At 38.2% G+C, this 19,771-nt stretch overlaps 1 pseudogene; it reads right to left on the bottom strand.

Moving 5' to 3' along the window:
* Positions 1-19,480, bottom strand: part of LOC119035894 (protein NipSnap homolog 1-like) — a 158,326-nt pseudogene extending 138,846 nt beyond the window's left edge.
* Positions 19,481-19,771: the final 291 nt, after the last annotated feature.

Genomic DNA, 19,771 nt, shown 5'->3' with positions numbered 1-19,771 from the left:
GGATTCTCTCAGAGCTCCTAATCTGAATATGGAGAAGCGTGCGTAAGGACTTAACTAAAGACCTAACTATAAACCAGTGAGATAACCGCCCATCTCCTGATATGCTGGAGGGTGGTAAAAGCTGTAGAATTAAGATAGCTCCACTTGAGAAATTTTTTTTAGAATTTAAAAGCATGGCAAAAAAAAACCTTTTTCCTAAAGAAATTTCAGATTTTTGGAAGAAGTTGAAGAACAATCTCTATTATATTTCTCTTTTTGCTTTAGTAGCTAGTCAATGAAAATATTATAATCAATTACAGTAAAAAAATGTATAAAATGTATCTAGTAGATGTGTCTGCCTTTCTCTACTTTATATAATTTGCAATTGCTTTTTCTATGTGTATTTTAATTGTCATGTTGTAAACATATACGCACATGTGTTTATGTATGCTTGGTTTAACTTTTTAAAAATTATGTATCATATCAAGAGGGCATAAATAATGAAGCTTCAGAGATACAGATGTTGAAGATAAAATAGTTGACCTTGACCATCCACACTAAAACATTAAATGTATAATATAAACATTTAAGATGCTATATGTACACAAGCTAGGCCCCAGACCCCTGCCTAATACCCTAGGTTTGAGAATTTACTCCAGTCTTTGCACACGTACTTCTAAGACCATGACAAACCTTTATGTAGCCTCCTTCCCTACAGGCAGCCCTTGATGTTTATTTTAAACCACTTTATGCACATGCAAATGCTACTCATTGTAGAGAGTGAGTGTAATGCAATTTATCCCACACAGCACCCCAGAATTGGCTCCATGTCCTAGCTTCTGCAAAGGGCTCTGGTGCCTTTTGTATTAGCCTCGTCTAGGCCAGCATTTCACTCTCTCCATTTTAATTTTTTCTCTCTCTTTGTAAATTGACTTTAGATTGATCTTGCTCTATTTCATGTGTCTGGTAAGCCACCTTAAATCCATTCAGAAAGAAAGGTGGGAAACAAACAAATAAATAAAGCTTTATAAAATAAGAGTATTTGAAAGCATGTCTGTACATCAAAATATATAGTAAGAACTGAGCTTCCAAGGTAGCTATGCTAGACTTACTTATTCAGTGTTCAGGTGGAAGTCTGTATCTCTAGGTTTAAGAGCTATATGATACGTAGACATTATCTTAGTGTGTTCAGGCTGCTATAACAATAACATAGATTGGATAGTTCACAAAATCAAATTTATTTCTCACAGTTCTGAAGGCTGGGAAGTCCGAGGCAAGGTGCAAGCAGAACTGTTGTCTGGTGGGGGGTTCCTGATTCATAGGCAGCTATCTTTTCGATGCACCCTCACATAGAGCTTTCTAGGTTCTTTTTTTATAAGGGCACTAATTCCATTCCATGATGGTTCTACACTCATAACCCAATCACCTCCCATGGCTACAACTCCTAATATCATCACGTTCAAGGTCAGGTTTCAAGTCAAGGATTTTAGGGAGACAAAAACATTCAGCTGATAACATTATACGCCTGACCCCCCAGGCCCCACAAAGTTTTGTCCTTTTCATATTCAGAATACACTTATTATATCCCAACACTCCCAAAAGTCTTAACATTCCACTATCAATTCTAAAATCTAAAATCCAAAGTTACATCTAAGTATCATCTAAATAAGATACAGGTGAAATTCAAGGTATGATTCATTGTGAGACAAATAATTCTCCAGCTGTGAACCTGTGAACCATGTAAGATACAGGCTTCCACAATACAGTGGTAAAAGAGGCATAGGATGGATATGTTAATACCAAAAGGAGAAATAGGAAAGAAGAAAAGAGTATTTGACCCTAAATAAGTTCAAACTATAAAGCAAAGTCCATAAGATCTTAATGCTCAAGAATAATCTTCTTTGGCTTGATGTTCTGCCCCATAGGCCCAAGTGGGTGCGTGTTCCACCTTTTATATACACTGGGTGGTGCCTCAGTCCCCACAGTTTTGCTGGGCAGGAGTCAGTTCCCAAGACTCCCAGTGGCTCTGTCCAAATAGCTTTGGGCAGAGGCTATCTGATTGTTGAAAACAAGGCGGTGATCCTCCCTTTTGAAATCAAGATAATAGTTTTAATGATTTCTGAATTGTCTTTGGGGTCATTCTGTTATTGCCTTAGAGAGAAGCTCCCTCCTTCTGCAATGAGGCCTGATCCATAATAGTCTTATTAAGTGGTCCCTTTGCCACACACTTGGTGTTCTCTTCCCACCATGTGTTTTCACTTTTTATAACATGGAGAGGTGAAAAATTTTCCACATCTTTAAGTTCTGCTTCCTTTTTGCTAAACAATTTTACCTTTAAGTCATTTATCTCTTCTTGCTCATCTTGTATTTTATTATAAGTACTAAGGAGGAACCAAGCAAGTCATACTTTCAGTAGTTTGCTTAGAAATAACTTCTGCTAAATATCTAACTCTATTGCTCATTAAGTTCTGTCTTCTATAAGACGCTAGAACATGAACACAATTTAACGAAGTTGTTTGCCACTTTATAAGAAGGATCACCTTTCCTCCAGTTTCCAATAACATGTTCTTCACTTCTACAGAAGACCTCATCAGAGTACCCCTACCATGCATATTTCTTTCAACATTCTGTTCAGGATCACCTAGGTATTCTCTAAGAAGACTGAGGCTTTCTGTACAGCTTATTGCCTTTGAAGTTGTTTTTATAGCAGTGTAGGATCTTTTCAGCACACACCTCAAAACTCTTCCTGCATTACTCAGTTCCAAAGCCACTTCCACATTTTTAGGTGTTTGTTACAACAGTACCTCACTTGTCATTATCAACATCTGTTTTAGTCCATTTGCAATGCTATAATGAAAAACTATAAACTAGGTGTCTTATAAAAACAGAAATGTATTTCTCAAAGTCTTAGAAGTGAAAAAAGCCCAAAATCAAGGTGTCAGCAGATTTGGTGTCTTTTGAGAACCTGCTTCCTAGTTTGGAGACAGTTGTCTTTTTGCCGTGTCCTCACATGGTGGAGGAACAAGAGCCAAGAGCTCTCTTGGGTCTCTTTTATAAAAGGTCCTAATCCCATTCGTAGGGCTCTTTCCTCATGATTTAATCACACAAAGGGTACTCCCTCTGATACCGTTACATTAGAGTTGAATTTCAACACATGAATTTTGGAGGGACACAGACATATATAAACTCCCTGGATGATTCAGATCTCAAGGCAAACCATTCCTCAAATCTATGGATAGTAGAAACATCTCTATCTCATAGTAAAGCCATCCCCATTTTATTTATGTGCACAAGGTTATCATCCAACCCTTAACCAGCCCACAGGTAAAACAGTCATAATTGTGCTTAACTTTTTAAATCCAAGTTGTTCAGGCTTAAATGACTTCATGACCCTCATTTCATTGCATTGGCTATACTTCTAATACAATATTAAACAATAATTTTTGACTTTAGGAAATGTCCATGGCATTTTCCCATTGATATTAGTGTTTCCCTATTTAGAGCTGAATTTTGTATCTATCTATCTATCTATCTATCTATCTATCTAATTTCTACCCATGAACATTATTTAGACATAAATATATTTTTCATGTAATTCCAGTATTAATAAACTCCTATTTTATTGAGTTTTTTAATCAGCAATTATAGTTGAATTGTTAAATGTTTTATTGTCATTTAGAGACATAATTATGATTTTCTCTTTAACATAAATATGGCAAAATATATAGTAGTATTTTATGTATTTAAACCATCTCTGCATTTCTAGAAATTATATACCTGTTCATGTGTTATTGGATTATTTTTGATGTGTTGGATTTAATTTGTTAATATTTTATTTAAGATTTTTACGTGTGTTTACATCTGAGCTTGGTCTACAGATGTGTGTGTGTGAGAGAGAGGAAGAGAGCTAACTTTACCCATTTTAAAGCTGGTATCTAATGATTGGAATTTATCTTCTAAGAAGATGTGAGGAATTTCACCCTATGCTCTTTTAGTTCAAAGAGAGAGATTTTCCAGGAGGAGAACAAGAAAAATAAACACTTTAAAATAACTCACTTTAAAAATGTATTCTCGTATGTGTTGTTGGATTTTACCATCACAAGGGTTTTGAGCAGAAAGGGTCTGATGAAGATTTGACAAAACTTATGCCTTATTGGACCTTTATTGAGCTCTGTCCCTGTCACTCTCCTAAACCTTTATATTATCTCATTATTCCTTTCAGCAGTCCTATAAAGCAGATGCCATTTTCCCATTTTATGCATGAAGGAACTGAGGATTAAAGAGGTTAAGAATCATGACTTAGGTCACAGAGCTGCTAAATAGCAGAGCCGCAGTTTGGATCTCAGTCCGAATCCGAAGACCAGGCTCCTTTTGCCGTGCTCCTTGTTGAGCTTCGATGGAGCCTCAGCCTCCTCAGATTCCATGCCCTGGTCTCTTCTGCATCACGCGGACACCCTGCAGTGCTAAGATAATGCTCTTACACACATCTTTAATGGTTATTTTGACACCTTGTTAAACAGAACTTTGTTCCAACTGAACAGTCTTTGCCAGACTGTGGTTCACCCAAGTGCTTTGTTAATTTTAAAGTGCAATATAAGCAGAAGCCCCTAGTACGAGAGGTAGGGCAGTGCAGTGGAAAGAGACCTTGACACAGACCCAGAAGTTGGAAAGAACTGGGGGGTGGGGAGTGGTGGTTGTGATTAACAGCTAGTTAAGCTTAATGGCCCTGCCCACCCACCTAGTTACTTCCCTCCCTCCTTCTGTCCTTTACAAGGTTTGAGTGTAATTGGTACAGTGAACAGCCTTGGCTACCTAGGGAGACATGAGAAAGAGATTCATTTTTTCTTCCATCACTGCCTTCATGCTTGCTTCTGTGAACTTCCCTTTCATGTCCCTTGATAGTATCTTGAGTATATTCCATAAGGAATCAGTCATCCTTGGTATAAGGACAGTCTCATCTTGATATTTTTAATATTGAAATATGAAAATGCTCCAGTTCAGTATTAAGACTTCCACTTTATATCCAATCCAAGGCTTTTCTCTTCCATTGCGTAGTCTGCCTCTTCCTTTTCCTCTGAATTAGGAGTTAGAAAAGGAGGATTAGAGCAAAAAGCCAAAGGCTTTCGCTCCCCAGTACCCTCACTGGGGCAGCCTCCCAGTGCTGGCTTTCCCTGAGGCAGCTGTGTAGGTTCTTCAGAAAGGTCACCTCTTTTTAACAGGACCCTGTTGTGGATATGTTCCCCAGCTGCCCTCCTCAGATACCGTCTTTAGTTCCAGTCACTGGGAATCTCTTCTCTCCCTCTCTCTCTTCCTCACACACACGCACACACACACATGTCAAAGGAAGGCACAGAAAGTCCACTGTCTAAGCAGATGCCTATCAGAAAATGATATGCCATTTTTACTTTCTTGTAAACATCAACTGTAACATGTAATTTCCTTGCACATCCCTCCCTTGGCTCATTTGGAGGGGTGGGCCCTGGATCCCTGGGAGCCCGCCTGTCCCATTCTCTGACTCAAGATTTTAACATTCTCCAATTTATTTTTTTGTCTGTATTTCTTACTGAGGTCTGGAGAGAGTAGGCAGTAAAGGTCACTGTACCAAATTTGCTGCTTTTATGAGAACGGCAAGGGTGTTTTTCAGATGTTCAGTTGCTCTATTTGGAATGAGGAGATACTTGCTATCTGTTATGCTCAGTGTTTAAGTTATAAAACAATGAAAAAAACCCATTTTAACATGTTGTTACATTTGGCTTAATAGGTACTTTTGTATGAAATAAATTAAAATTGCTGGTGATCGCCACCAGAAAGCAATTCTGATGCCTGTCACCCAAAATGATTTGTTCAGTAAACTTGTGAGCACTGTGATGAATTCAAACTTATTTTTTCTCTCCAGGACCTTCACAGACCCTTTCAAAGGACCAACAAAATTATTGAAATTATTGGGATGACTCTAGTAATCTATTTAGTTTATGTAAAAGTAGAGAGGAAGTATTTAATAGTATCAACAAGGAAAATTATTAGAAAAATAATGCTATTAATGTTATTATTACTTCAGTTATGATGAAGATAATAATACATTACAACTAATAAATTATTGAATAGTGACCATGACCAAGAGTAATTGAATATTTTACATGTATATCTTAAGAGTTTTCACAATAATCTTATATGTGGTAGGGACTCTAATTATCCCCATTTTACAATGAAAAATAGGAAGCTAAGGCTGAGTGAATAGGGAAAGACTTTACTAATGCAACAAATCTGTTTTTCTGCTATTGCTGAACTCTTAACCATTAGGCAATATTGTCTCCTTAGATCCATGGTTTGCAGGCATATTGTGAGATAGAATGCATGCTTTCTGATAGAAATAGTATTAACATAAAGAGTACTTAAGAATTAATTTATGTATAATAGAAGTTTAATAGGATGTTGTAAGATGACCTGAGTGGGAGAAGGATTATTAGAAGTGCGTCCCGTCTATCCCTCAACGTGACTATCTGAAAGTTGAGATTGGAAAACTTGTCCTCATTTGAGTCTATTTTTCAAGGAAAGAAGGACTTGGCATCAGAAACTTGCCTCTCATTGTCTGCTTCCTGTTCATTCTAACCAGATGACAGAGCGGCAGTTTCTGCTCTTCTTGAACTTTACAAAATGTGAGGTTGCCAGTTACTCAAAGTTTAAAATAGCACCAGCATTTAGCCAAGAGTTTTTAAAATTGGAAAAAGCTCTTAGGGATTTTTTTTTAAGAGCAAATGAAAAGAGGTAGATTTTTCAATAATGCCTAACAGTAAATAGAACTAAAGAAATCACGCTAATATTTTAAAACACATGTGCAGAGTACGTTAAATTGTATGAATAGTCCCTGTTTTCTCAGCTCACTAAAAATAATTTCCCAGAACCGCTGAAAGAGGAAATGGTACTAAATCTGACTTCCTCGAAATCCTTTTCACTTGAAAGTTTATGAAGGTGCTTTATGCAATACGGAATCAGTTGAGTCTTCTAAAAGGGTAGGTTCCGTAGCAGAAGGAATACTGTCAAGAGTAGCAAATGGTGGTTGTTTAAGAGTTATCACTGCCAAAAAATGTAATCTAACAATCTAAACTAGCACAACCCCAGAGGCCGAACATGGAAGGAAATTGGGCTTTGCATCCTGTCTCCCGGAAGAATAGCTTTTATGGATTTGTAGAATGCTGTAGTTGCAAAGGAATTCAGGATTTCACTGTCTTCATCTTTTGCTTCAGACATAAAGGAACTAAGTTACAGAAAAGCCACCGGAGTTACCCAAAGACAACTTGTTTGTGACAGAACTGTAAAAGAACATGACAACAAATACCTCACAACTCTAGAACATCGTCAACCCAGGGGACAGCTCCTTCTCCATCTGCACAGGCGCGGGTGTGTATGAGCGCAGTGTTGGATTGCTGCTGTTATGTAGACGTTGTTCTGGTGAACTGATTAGCACTACAGAGGGGGTAAAAAGACTCTTTTCAGGACTATGTACCTTACAAAGGGAAAATAATACATCTTTTTTTTTTCTTTTTCAAATTTTATGTTCCCAAAGTTAGCATATTTAGTAATAAATATTAACCTGCTGAGAATTCTCAGTATTTAGTGGAATTTTGTACTGTAAAAGTCTACTGATGTTGAAAAAAATTGAATGATATTTGAAATGAAAATACCAGTCAGGCATCACACCGTGCTGCATGTAACTGCTGCAGCTTTGCCGTCCAAGGGCTTATACTGATGAATGGAAAAGCTTGGTAGCAGGTGGTCCCTGCCCGATACACCACGTGCATGTCAGCCATGCTGGCCTTCCATCCGTGTGCTTAACCAGCAACTGTAGAGTGTGGCTTTGGGTCCTATGGCTGTCTCATGTCCTGTGATGGCAGCCTCACTTCTAGCCTCATACCAGGCAGGTGAAAAGAGAAAGCAATAAGGAACAAGAGACATTATTTCAGAAAAGTGAAACTTACCCTGAAATTGCCTTTATATTTCTCCTCTTAACCCACTGGCCAGAACTGTGTCTCATGAACAGTCCCACATATAAAGGGAGCTGAGAAATGGAGGCTTATGGCTGAGTACAATACTGCCACTTCTCCCACGCCCAATATTATATTTCAGTTATTAGAACAATGAAGAGAATGGATATTCGTAGGTACTACAAAAAAGAAGCAAATATGGCATGTCTCCAGGGGTGAAGAGAGTTATGTAATAATAGCTCCAGATTTTCACATTAAGTTATCTTGTTTCATATCCTTGGACTACTTGCTGAACTGCTCTAAGTATTTTTTATTGCACTTTTAAAGTGCGATAATTAGATTAAGAATAATCTTTAGGATATCATCAAAAGCTAAAACTTCAGATCTCTATTATGAGGAGTGTGGTCCAATAAAATAACCACTAGCCATATATTGCTATTAAAAGGTGGCAAGTCTGAATCAAGTTGTTATGAAGGGCATGCTTTAACAGCTGTTACCAAAGACTTAGTATGGTAAAAAGAATATCAAATATTTGATTAATGATTTTATATTAATTACATGTTGAAGTGATATTTTTCATATGTCGGGTTGTGTTAGATATATTATTAAAATGAATTTCACCTGTTTTCTCTCACTTTTTTCAGTGTGACTACTAGAAAATGAAAACTAAAATTACATTACGTGGTTCTCACTGTTCTCAGTAACTGGAGCCACTCAAAACAAAGCAGAGAACCACGAGGCAGCACTCCCCGGTCCCTCCACTCCCTCTCCACCTCCTATTCATCTTCGTTCTCTCCCCAGCCCTTGGCTTTCATCCCTCTTGTCTCCCTTCTACTCGCCCCCAAAGAGCTCTTCCTCTCTCTCTGGGTATCCCGGCAAATCATCTTCTGAGCATTTCAGCTTTTGCCAAGCCTGAAAAAGAGTTTGTCCTCCAAACATCTTCTGATTTTCCAACTGTCCCTGAATCAAAGGTCTATAACCAAGCTTTTGACATGAATAAGAAAAAGCACTCAGCGCCCATCTGAGTGCTTACAAAAACACTCAGTCTTCCTGATTTATTTGGTAGTTACAAAATAATACATGAGTAAATAACCTGCCATACAAAATAAGATTTTATTTTTCTTTTTGGATCTAATCATTTCTCTTCCTATTTAGTTAGAATGGAACTAACCTAACAAATCCAGCAGTTTCTATTTAAAAGTTATCTTGAGATTTTTATTCTCTTTTGTTCCCTCTCAGTGTGTGCTGTGTAATAGTTTTGTTTTGTTTTGCAACCCGGTAGTGTTTAACGAGTGAAAATAGTATCCAGACAATGACAGGAAATGATCTCTTCTCAGTTCCGAATAAAAGCCATCTTTTTTCTATCTATGACTCTACTTTCACTTAGGATTTTCCTGAGTTTCCTTCTGAATTCTCCTTCTTCCCTGAAAGGAAGAAAGGAAACCACCTTCCAAATTAGATCAAGGCACCGAGATATGAACAACACACCAAGATTTTTATCTGACAGACCATGCATGTATTTTATGTGTCATTCAAAAAAAAAGGAAAATGGTGATAAGTGTTGCATGACATACAACAAGTGTGCGGTGAAACAGCACTTCAGATGGTGGGAAAAAGCAAGTGAAAAAAGTGTGCATGTACTGTGATGTCAATTAGAGAAAATCAGCTAATGGAGAAGATAAGATAATATGCAAAACATGTACAGCAATCTCTGTTGAGGTGTTGGAATTATAGTAGATAATTCCCTCTCGTTCTCAAGTTTTTTTTGTAGTGTCATAACAAAAAAAAGAAGACAACACAATAGAGGGAAGAAATGCAGGGCTTCAGAGCCAACCGAAATTTGGTTCAGCTGTTGCTTTTGTCACCTGTTACAATTGTGCTTTTCTGCGTTATAGCTGATTGAGCTTCTCTGATCTTTCTTTTGTCTTCTGTAGACCGGGAATAAGAGCAAAAAGGTTGCATGGCTCTTGTAAGGATGAGAAATTGAGATAACATATTATCTGTGCCTAGCGCATACTAAATATCTAAAAACTTTTTAGTATTACAATTATTTTAAAAGCCTTCTATCATCCACAGGCCAACAAATGCACAAAGTGTTTGATGAATGTATCTCACATGTGATTTGTGCAGACGAAAAAGTTTTCTACCAGAGAACTCCACTAGAGAACAAGGGAAAACTTGTTTTCTTTCTTAAGAATTCATGCAGAATCTGAAAAGGGTTTATTTCTCTATCAAATCTGCAAAACTGTACTGAGTGCAGCTACATAACAAGCATGTACTTGATGGCATATGGCGTGCTAAGATAGATAAAGCACAGCCCCTGGCTTCCAATAGCTCCCTGTCTAGTGGAATATGCACATTTGTTCACAAATAATCACAGGACAAAGAAGAAAATGATTGCGAGGGACAACCAACACTTATTGACTTCTTCCTTTGTGCCAAGCATTAGTCTAAGCAAGTTACAAAGAAGTAGTCATTACTATCTTTAATTTACCAAGGTCCAAGAAAGGCTTGATAAACTCTTTAAAATCACACAGGTAAAGAATGGTGGTGCTGGGAGATAGAACCAAAGAAATGGGGTCAAAGACTTGACCTCTTTGATAGGAGAAGGGAGAGGACAGGAACATCAGTTCAGTCTTTGGGGAGATTGAGTCGGGAAGAGAGAACTAAAGAGAACTAAGCTTTTAAGCAGAGAAACTTTTGATTTGGGTCTTTGAAGAATGGGTAGAATGTTGATAATAGTGGTGGAGGAATGTATCCCAAGAGCAAGGAACAGCTTGAGAAGGGGAAGAGGGCATGAGGATTTGGAGTGAAGCTAAGAGTGAGAACCATAACCTGGGATTGCTTGATGCCAGCCTCACAGAGGGGGATGTAGGAGTGAAACTAGCCCCATAAATACTAAGTTCTCACATGAATCAGTTCAACCATTTTATTTCTGAAGGAACAATCAGAGTCAATGGGGACAATGTTTGGAAACATTTGTATTTTTCTTTCACAACCAAAATAAAATTTAGAAATTCAATTAGTAGAAGGACAACATGAGAAGAAATCAAGGAAATATCCTCTCAGCTGAAAAAAAGATAAACACATTTAAAAAAAATCTTATACAAGTATCACCCTGAGCTCTTCAAAACTGAAACCCATATACTAGAAAGATACATTTACCTCTTGGTCAGTGTGGGAGAGTGAATAAAGTCTCTGCAAAATCCCTGCCTAGTGGGAACCTCAAAATGTAACCTCATTTAGAAACAAATTAATGAATTGCCACTGCAATTCGTTAAGATGAAGTCATCATGCATTAGAGTGGGCCCTCCACCCAGTGACCGGTGTCCTTATAAGCAGGCCATGTGAAAACACAGGAGTATACCCAGCGGGAAGATGGTCACATGGTCACTCGAGGACAGAGGCAGAGATTGAAATGATGTTTGCACATGTCATGAAGCACTGGGATTGCCAGCAACCACCACAAACTAGGAAAAGGCAGGAAAAGATTCTTCCCTTTAATCTTCAGATGGAATGTGGCCCTCTTAAAACCTTGATTTCAGCTATCCAGTCTCTGAAACCCTCCGAGAATATATCTGTGGTGTTTGAAGCAACCCAGTTTGTGTACACTGTTATGGCAGCTCTAGTAAACCAAGAGAGTGGGCAACTGAAAATCTCAACTAATCTATAACAAAATAAGTTTGGTCACGATATGCCAATGCTAGTCAAGATTAGTGGGAGTTAGAGACCTCAGGAAAGTCATGGACTGTATAAAGATGGGCACTGCAAAGTCCCAAACAACTGTCTCTTGGCAGCAGCACAAAAATGTGAATTCAGTAAATCCATTTTTTCTGATTTCTTTGTATGCTACACCCTGCTCATGTGTTGTCTAATAGCAAGCTCTAAAGTTAGCCAAAAGTAAGACCAAAATATGGCCAACATACTCACTCTCTTACTCTCTCCCAATCCTCCATCTATCCATACCTCCAACCATCCATTCATTCATCTGTCTACATCATATAGAGGTCAAATAGAATATGGCTGGCATCCATGAAATAAAAATCAATAGTTAGTGGCTAGGGAAAAAGAAAATCACTTTAAAGACAGACATCAACCAAGCAGAAATTAGATGTATTTGTCTCACATAGGGTCTCAAGCTAAGAAAGTTCATATGTTGCTGTAATTACCATGAAATTACCATGTCTAAGTGGAAGGAGGCCGCAGTCTGGGAGGTGGGGGTGGGCAACAACCCAGGTGTTCTATAACGAGACCAATGCCAAGCAGAAGAGCTCCAAAGTCCTGTGAAACTCAGAAACTCTCTTGGGCTGGAATTCTGCTTCTCACCAACTTTCTTTCACTTTATCTGCCAGTCCCTCTTCTCTCCCAGCTACGAATTCACAGTCAGGCAGCGTCAGTATATGCGGTGTGTTGCAGTGAAAATGCAAACACATTTTCTATAATGAACATATGGGAGACTCCAGTTGAAAAGAGTTCCCATTCTACCCCAAGCATGTTATTGGCTGTGAGTGCAGAGAAGCAGGCAGCAGACGGGATCAGGAAGTGCGGAGGCCAGAAAGGAAGGATGTGTACTGACTGCTGTTTCAGGACCCTGAGTCCTGCCTTGCTGCACCGCAGCCTCTTTCAAAAAGTGAACTGGTTTGGTTGGTTGCGTTCCTGGTGTTTAATATGAATCTTTCATTCTGCAGTCCATGGTCTTCTCTATGGGGAGAAAATCTTCTTGTAAATTGCTCATGCCAATTTTAATATAGACATCAGAACTTAAAATTTTTTAATTATAAAACACATTAAGCATTCAAAAATTGAAACATACATGTAACTCCTCTATATTCATAGCTAGGCTTCACAGTGGTTAATATTTCCTATTTTTCTTTATATATATATATGCATTCTGTAAGTGTGCAAATACAAAGATGTGAATATATGCATTATGCATATACGGGATATACGTATAAAACTATAATAATGTAGTGAGTACTCTTCACTCTTTAAAACAAGGCCATTCTTACACATAACCTCTATATAAGACGTAGGTATTTTTGGAAAGCACTATCTTGCCTTGTTATCAATCACTAAAATGATACCATTTCAAAATGACAATAAATTAACATTATTTTTCTCCCCCAGATCAAATTACTTGTTTAAATGTCAACCCAGGAGTGTTTTCCTTCAAGATGCATTTTTTTCATTCTGATGTAAGGGAAGATACATATCCATACAGATCTGTCAGTGGTGAGCACAACCCTGGGATATGTTGGGAGTCAAAGAAATAACATCACTGTTGAGTGCACTGGAAAAACTAAAGGTCACAGAAACAGCTGTCAGGCTGGTACATCAGAAAACTGCAGCATCTACTTTGTCAAAGATCTTACTGCCCAAATAAAATTGCACCTGCTGATACGTAATTATTTCTCCTCCAGCAATGAGGTTTCCTGCAGTGTAACAGGATGTTTGGAATTGATGTTCAAGAGCTTATAACTGTTAGTCTCTCTTAAGTTTGTAGGGGATTTCTTCATTTGTGTTGAATGAGATATGTTTTTACTGTCGAACATGATGATGGAGGACAAGAATATGTGTAAGGACTGAAAAAGATTATAGTGAGTTCGGGACAAAGCCTAAGATAACATTACATTTTGGGATGAATTTGTCTATATTTTGTAGCACTTAAAAACTAGTGGCTTGCCTCTCTGAAGATGAAATGGCCATCTCCAACTTGCTTTCCTACTGAATGCCTTAAAGGACATCACTAGATGTCTGTCTGTCCTTTCTCATTGATTATTGCTTTGAAGTAACATTGCTTAAGTACTTACTTCAGTGCATCCTTGAATAAGTAGAGTGTGATTTCCAAAAAGAATAAAGGGACACTTTCTTTAGGAATTTTAAAATTTCCTTTAGATGTGGGATTTCAGAACTGGTTAGCGGTGACACAGGAAAGCAGCTAAGCAGCAAGATGAACTTGGGAGGCGTTCTTCTTCACTGACCTTGACCCTCTGTCTGCCAGGCCTGTTTCAGCTCCACACGCAATGGAGTGGATGAGGTGTCGGGAAGGAGGGGTTTCCTTGGGCCTGTCAACAGGAACACTTAAGTGCCAACATAAAAAAGATGGCATAGTCTAAATCTTTTCTAACTTCCCCTATTTTGTCTTCATTTTCATTTAGTCTTTGGACTTTGTAATCCCATTCCTGATATTTTCCTCACAACTAGACACAAAAGTGAGCTGTTTTATGAATAGGAGTTCTTCAGAATGGGCAAGTTATATTTACATGATAGAGATCTCTGCATAGATAATGATTTTTACCTTAAATGACATAATTCACTTTCAAAATCTTTTCTGTCTGCAAAATGGTCTGAACTGGCATCATTACAAGGCTTATCATGAAACATCTCACTTACTCATGCAATTTCAGATTCGGGACAGCCACAGTGAAGGCAGTAGACCTACTGCAGTCAAGATTTAGCATTCACAACTTCAATTATCCTTGCAGAATACTCACGTCCCATGACATCCAGTGACTGATAATTTTGCTGCAGCAAGAAATTACACTGGCATAGACTGTTTCTTAGGAAAGCCTCTTTACTAGTGACAGCAGCTAACTATGGCACAGTTTCTGCACCTAACAAGATTTTATTTGCTTTACTCAATTTCATATACACAGTAATGCAAGTATTATACTTTTTTGAGAACAAATGTAAAACAGGTAAAAAATAAATCTTTAATAAAAGTTGAAAGCATTGTTACTTTATCACATAAGCATATGTGGTAAAAGCCAAGAGCCAAGGGTCTTCTGGAATTGGATGGGACGATTACATGATCCCACTAATAGTGTGTGCATACTGGTGTCTTCAGTATTTCAGTAGTTGGAGTTGTGAGAACCCACCTCCACTTGCTTTACATAATTTGATATTGTAAAACGAGGGCTTTCTACTTAGTTACTCTTCTGGGGTAAGGGATAGTCTGTATTACCACTCACAGCTGTCAAACTCTGCTAGTCTGCTTCACCCTTGCTTTTCCCAAGCTGCCAGAGATATAGAAAAAAAAAAAAAAAGGCCCAGGCCATGTTTTAAGTTCAGTTCTAAAGGAAAGATAGCAGTGGAGTGTGAAATCTAAGAAAGGAGTGAAGAGAAAAGCCATACTCTATTACAGAGCAAATAGAATTCTCACAATTGTATCCATCAGAAATAAATGAGCTTACCCTCATGCACTGCTGGTGGGAATGCAGATTGGTGCAGCCACTGGGGAAATTATTTACAATAACTGCAGCATTATTTACAATAGCTAAGCTATGAAAGCAACCTAAGCACCCACCAGTAGGTGAGTGGATTAAAAAGCTGAGGTACATTTACACAATGGAATACTACTCAGCCATAAAAAAGAAGGAAACTTATCTTTTGTGGCAATGTGGGTAAACCTGGATAGTATTATACAGAGTAAAATAAGCTAGTCAAAAAGAAATGTAAGATATGACTTTACTTATATATAGAATCTAATGAACACAATAAACTAACAAACATAGTAGAAACAGATTTATAGATACAGAGAACCAACTGATAGCCATCAGAGGGGAGAGATGTTGAGGGACTGGGTGAAAAAAGGTGAGGGGATTAAGAAAAAAACCTCACAGGCACAGTACAGTGATTACCAGAGGGAAAAGGGGGCAGAGGGATCTTGAAAAGGGTAAAGGGGAAAAAAATAAATAAACAAGTTTATGTGTTTTTTTTTTTAATGAACAGAAGCACTGAAGGCAAAATCTCTTTAGAAATAAAAATGCCCAAGAGAAAGATAAAGAACTTACTCTAGCAGAAAATTTGTTCTAGAAAACAAGAGAAAATCATGAACAACAAATGCATTTCTCATGGAAACAAAAGAGAACAGAGATGCTGCAAGGAGACCAAAGTAGAAAAGGGAAAGATCAAACATGAGCTCCTCTTATAGCAAAATGACATAAAAAGAAAGTTGGCAGAGCTAAGAAGAAGTGACTATCTTTATCTATTTGGGCTGCTATAATGAAATACTACAAACCAAATGGCTATAAGTAACAGAAATTTATTTCTCACTCTTCTGGAGGCTGGGAAGTCCAAGACTGAGGCACCACTAGATTTGGTGTCTGGTGAAAGCCCACTTTCTGGTTTATAGCTGGGCAGCTGTCTTCTCACTGTCACATGGTGGAGGGGCCAGCGTATTCGCTGGGGCCTCTTTCGTAAGAGCAATAATCTCAGTCATGGAGACTCCACCCTCATTATCTAATCACCTCCCAGTGTCCCCATCTCCCAACATTATCGCCTTGTGTGGTAGGATTTCAACACATGAATTTTGGGAGGAAACAAACCTTCAGCCTATAGTGGTAACAGTGGAAGAAAAGCTTCCATTCATAAGAGAAACAACAAAATTCCTTCAAATATACCAAATATTAAATATACAGACCCATTTGAAGAAAAAATAATACTCTACTGAGGCATATATATGAAAAATTGGCTAAATGTGTATGTTATTCATGAATTAGAATAGATAAAATTAAGATGTTTATACTTTCTAAAAATCCTCCAAAGTCAGCTAAAACCAAAAGAAAATTAAAATGCTAGCAGATGACAAGAATATTTCAAGTTAGCTTGGAAGTATATATGTGCAATAGCAAGAAAAAAATTTTAAAGATTTTATTTAACTATTTATTTATTTTAGAGAGAGGGGAAGGAAGGGCAAAAGAGGCAGAGAAACAGTGATGTATGAGAGAAACAATCGGTTGCCTTTTACACACCTGCAACTGGGGACTGGGCATGTGCTCTGACTGAGAATTAAAGTAGTAACTTTTCAGTTTCTAGTACAGGAATGCCCAACACACTGAGCCACACCAGTCAGGACTCCAGAAATTTTTCTGAAAGAAAAAGTAATGATCTAAGGCTAGTTCCACCATATATTGGAATATATTATAGAGCTACAATATTTAAAACAGCATGGTTACAGATCCAAGTATATACATGTATATTGAAGTTTATAATAAAATCCCATTAGCACTTCTCACTGATTTAAATAGTCAACAAAATATGGAATTATATCTCCAGAGTGTTTTCAGGCCTTTTTACATACTAAGAGATTATCCTTCCTGTATAAATTTATGCTTATCAATTTCTACATTCCTAGATATCCAACAATACTATGCTAAACCACTTTGGAGTCAATATTCTGTCTAGCTCAAATCTGCATTTGCTTCCAGTTGCTGCTATAACAAATTACTTCAAAAGTTAGTAGCTTATTCCCTTTGAGTTCTACAGGTTAGAGTGTAAAATGTTTCTTATGGAACTAAACTCAAGATGTCAACAGTGCTGGTGGCTGGAGCCTTCTGGAAGCTCCCAGGGAGGACCCATTTCCTGCGTCTCCTACCTTCTAGAAGCTGTCCTCATTCTTTGGCTGTCAGCCCCATGTTCCATGGCCATTTTTCCCCCTGCTTCTTTCATGACACCTTCTCTCTGTGACTCTGGTCCTCCTGCCTGCCTTTTGTACGAAGCTTGTGATTCTATTGGCCTCAACTAGATAACCTATGCTAATCTCCCCCTTGCAAGATTCCTAATTTAAATGACGTTTGTAAAGTCCCTTTTACCATGTAAGATAACATAATCAGGTACCACGGATTAGGACATGGGCATCTTTGGTAGGGGGGAGTACATTGTTCATTTTAATACCCTGTCCTTTGTTATTATCCTAATTACCTAGTCATAAAAAGGCTGAAAAACAAATGCCAGTTATATTCAAATATATATGTGCATTTGTGACAAAGGAGTAGGGAAAAAATTTCCTGGATGTTAAATCTTATGTTTTATTACCTTCTTCATTTCAGCTTTGATTTTTCAGAAATTGATAGAAAATGAAAAAGTAACTTGCTCATTAACAAATGAGATGAAGTATAAAGTATTTGAATTTTGCAGTCATTTGGTCATTTTATACTTACATATTGAATCTTTAATAATTATAATAGCTATTATTAGAATAGTAGATGCTATCACTTATTGTCTTCTATGGATCAGTCATTGTACTACATTGCATAAATTATTTCATTTATTCTTAATCATCCTATGTCAAGCTATTAGTACTTTCCACAATTTAAGGATGAAGAAACTAAGACTAAAAGAGTTCCTCGGCAACTCAGGTGTGAGGAACAGTATTTGAATTCAGTGTATCTGAGGACCTTAACTTGATTGTTGTTAGCTGTGCTCCTAGCTCTGTGCAAGGCACCAGGCCCCAGGGACCAACACTTTCATTCCATGGGAGATCCAGACAGATCGGCAAGAACAAAAGGGTGAGACATGTTCTATGGTGGGTGAAGATCAGGATGTAACAGGAGCACATGGCTGAACATCTAACTCAGGCAGAGACAGGGATTCATTTTTGTTGGAGGAAGCCAAGGAGTGAAGAAGAGGTATGTGGGCAGGTTCAGGAGTATGGGGTGAGGACCACAGACTGATTTAACAAAATGAGCAGATGCCTGGAGGCAAAAAAACATGGAGAGTTGAGGGAATTAAAAGAAATTCATTATGGCTGGATGATAAATATCAAGGAGAAGCTAGCAAGTGTGTTGGGAGGTAAGCATAGGCCAAATTACATGAGACCTTACAAATCATGTGAAGGAGTTTGAACTTCATCAAACCATCTGTTCCTTTAAAAGTTATAAACAACAAAAGAATGACTTGATCCAATTTGCACTGTGATGTAACAAAGCACGGTTTGAATGTGGCAATGCTGGAAACAGTGAGACCAGCCAATAAACTATTGCAGGACTTTAGGTATTATGGAGACGTTACAAAGGTAATATTTTTCTATTAAAACATATGTGGAAATATTGTGAATAAGGCCATATCCCCATGAACTTTTATTATAAACCACTTGTCTTCAAAGGAATTTCATATTTGAAACAATCCTTAAGTTTCTTCCTTACCACACTTGCCCTCTCCTCCCCCATCCTCATCCTTGCTCACCCCAGGTATATTCTGCTCTGTTCTAAGGAATGCATCAGCGGACAGACCTGCAGTGGCACAAGTATTCTGGATGATACAGTGGCTTAGGTGTTCTTATAAAGCAGGACATGAGACAGAAGCTTGCATAAAGGCAGTGTATTTGGGAATAATCTCAAGGAGCAGAGCGAGGGGCAGGAGAGTGAAGCAGGGAAGGAAAGCAAATACAAGGATGCATTTTCAATTTGGTGGAACCTTCCGCAGTGCCTAATGAAATGCAGCTCAGAACTTTCCTCTACGGACACATAATAGAAGGCACATTTATTTCCCATAGCCCTTTGCCCAAGGGTGGCAGTTCCCGCCCTGAGTACCTAGCAGGCTCCCATGACCTCCAAGCTGAGAAGCTCTAGGGCAGGCACTGGGGCCAGGGGGAGGCGGCAGCACGCTGTACCTGTATGATGCTGGTGGAGGCCTGCATGGAAGATGTCGCCATAGCCATAGCCAGAGTCAGGCATAAAGCTGTGATTGGTAATGGCACTTGTCACTATCTGAAGCGATTTTTTTGTTAGATCTGACATTCGTGCTGCCTCTCTCATCCTTTAGATTGCAAAATCAGGTTGTCTTCTTTTACTCTTTATTACTCCATCCCTAGAACGCTACTTGTCCCATACTAGGTGCCTGAATATTTTTTATTGATGTGTGAAGTCCTGAATGTCTGCAGTGTGCAAGGTTGCCTCTTTAAGATGGTGGCCCCAACTGGGGTTTTCTTTCACAACTTTTATTGCTACTGTTCACCTAATGTGCATGGCTTGGGAGATACTCTAGCTGCAGCAGTGTGGACAGGAGACCATTGCCAAGGCTCGGAGGTA

The sequence above is a fragment of the Artibeus jamaicensis genome, unplaced genomic scaffold (genome assembly GCF_021234435.1).
Source record: "Artibeus jamaicensis isolate MK-2021 breed Jamaican fruit bat unplaced genomic scaffold, CSHL_Jam_final scaffold_1964, whole genome shotgun sequence".
Classification (NCBI taxonomy): domain Eukaryota; kingdom Metazoa; phylum Chordata; class Mammalia; order Chiroptera; family Phyllostomidae; genus Artibeus; species Artibeus jamaicensis.
Note: the sequence above shows the minus strand (reverse complement) of the source record. Positions and strands in the feature narration are given on the sequence as shown.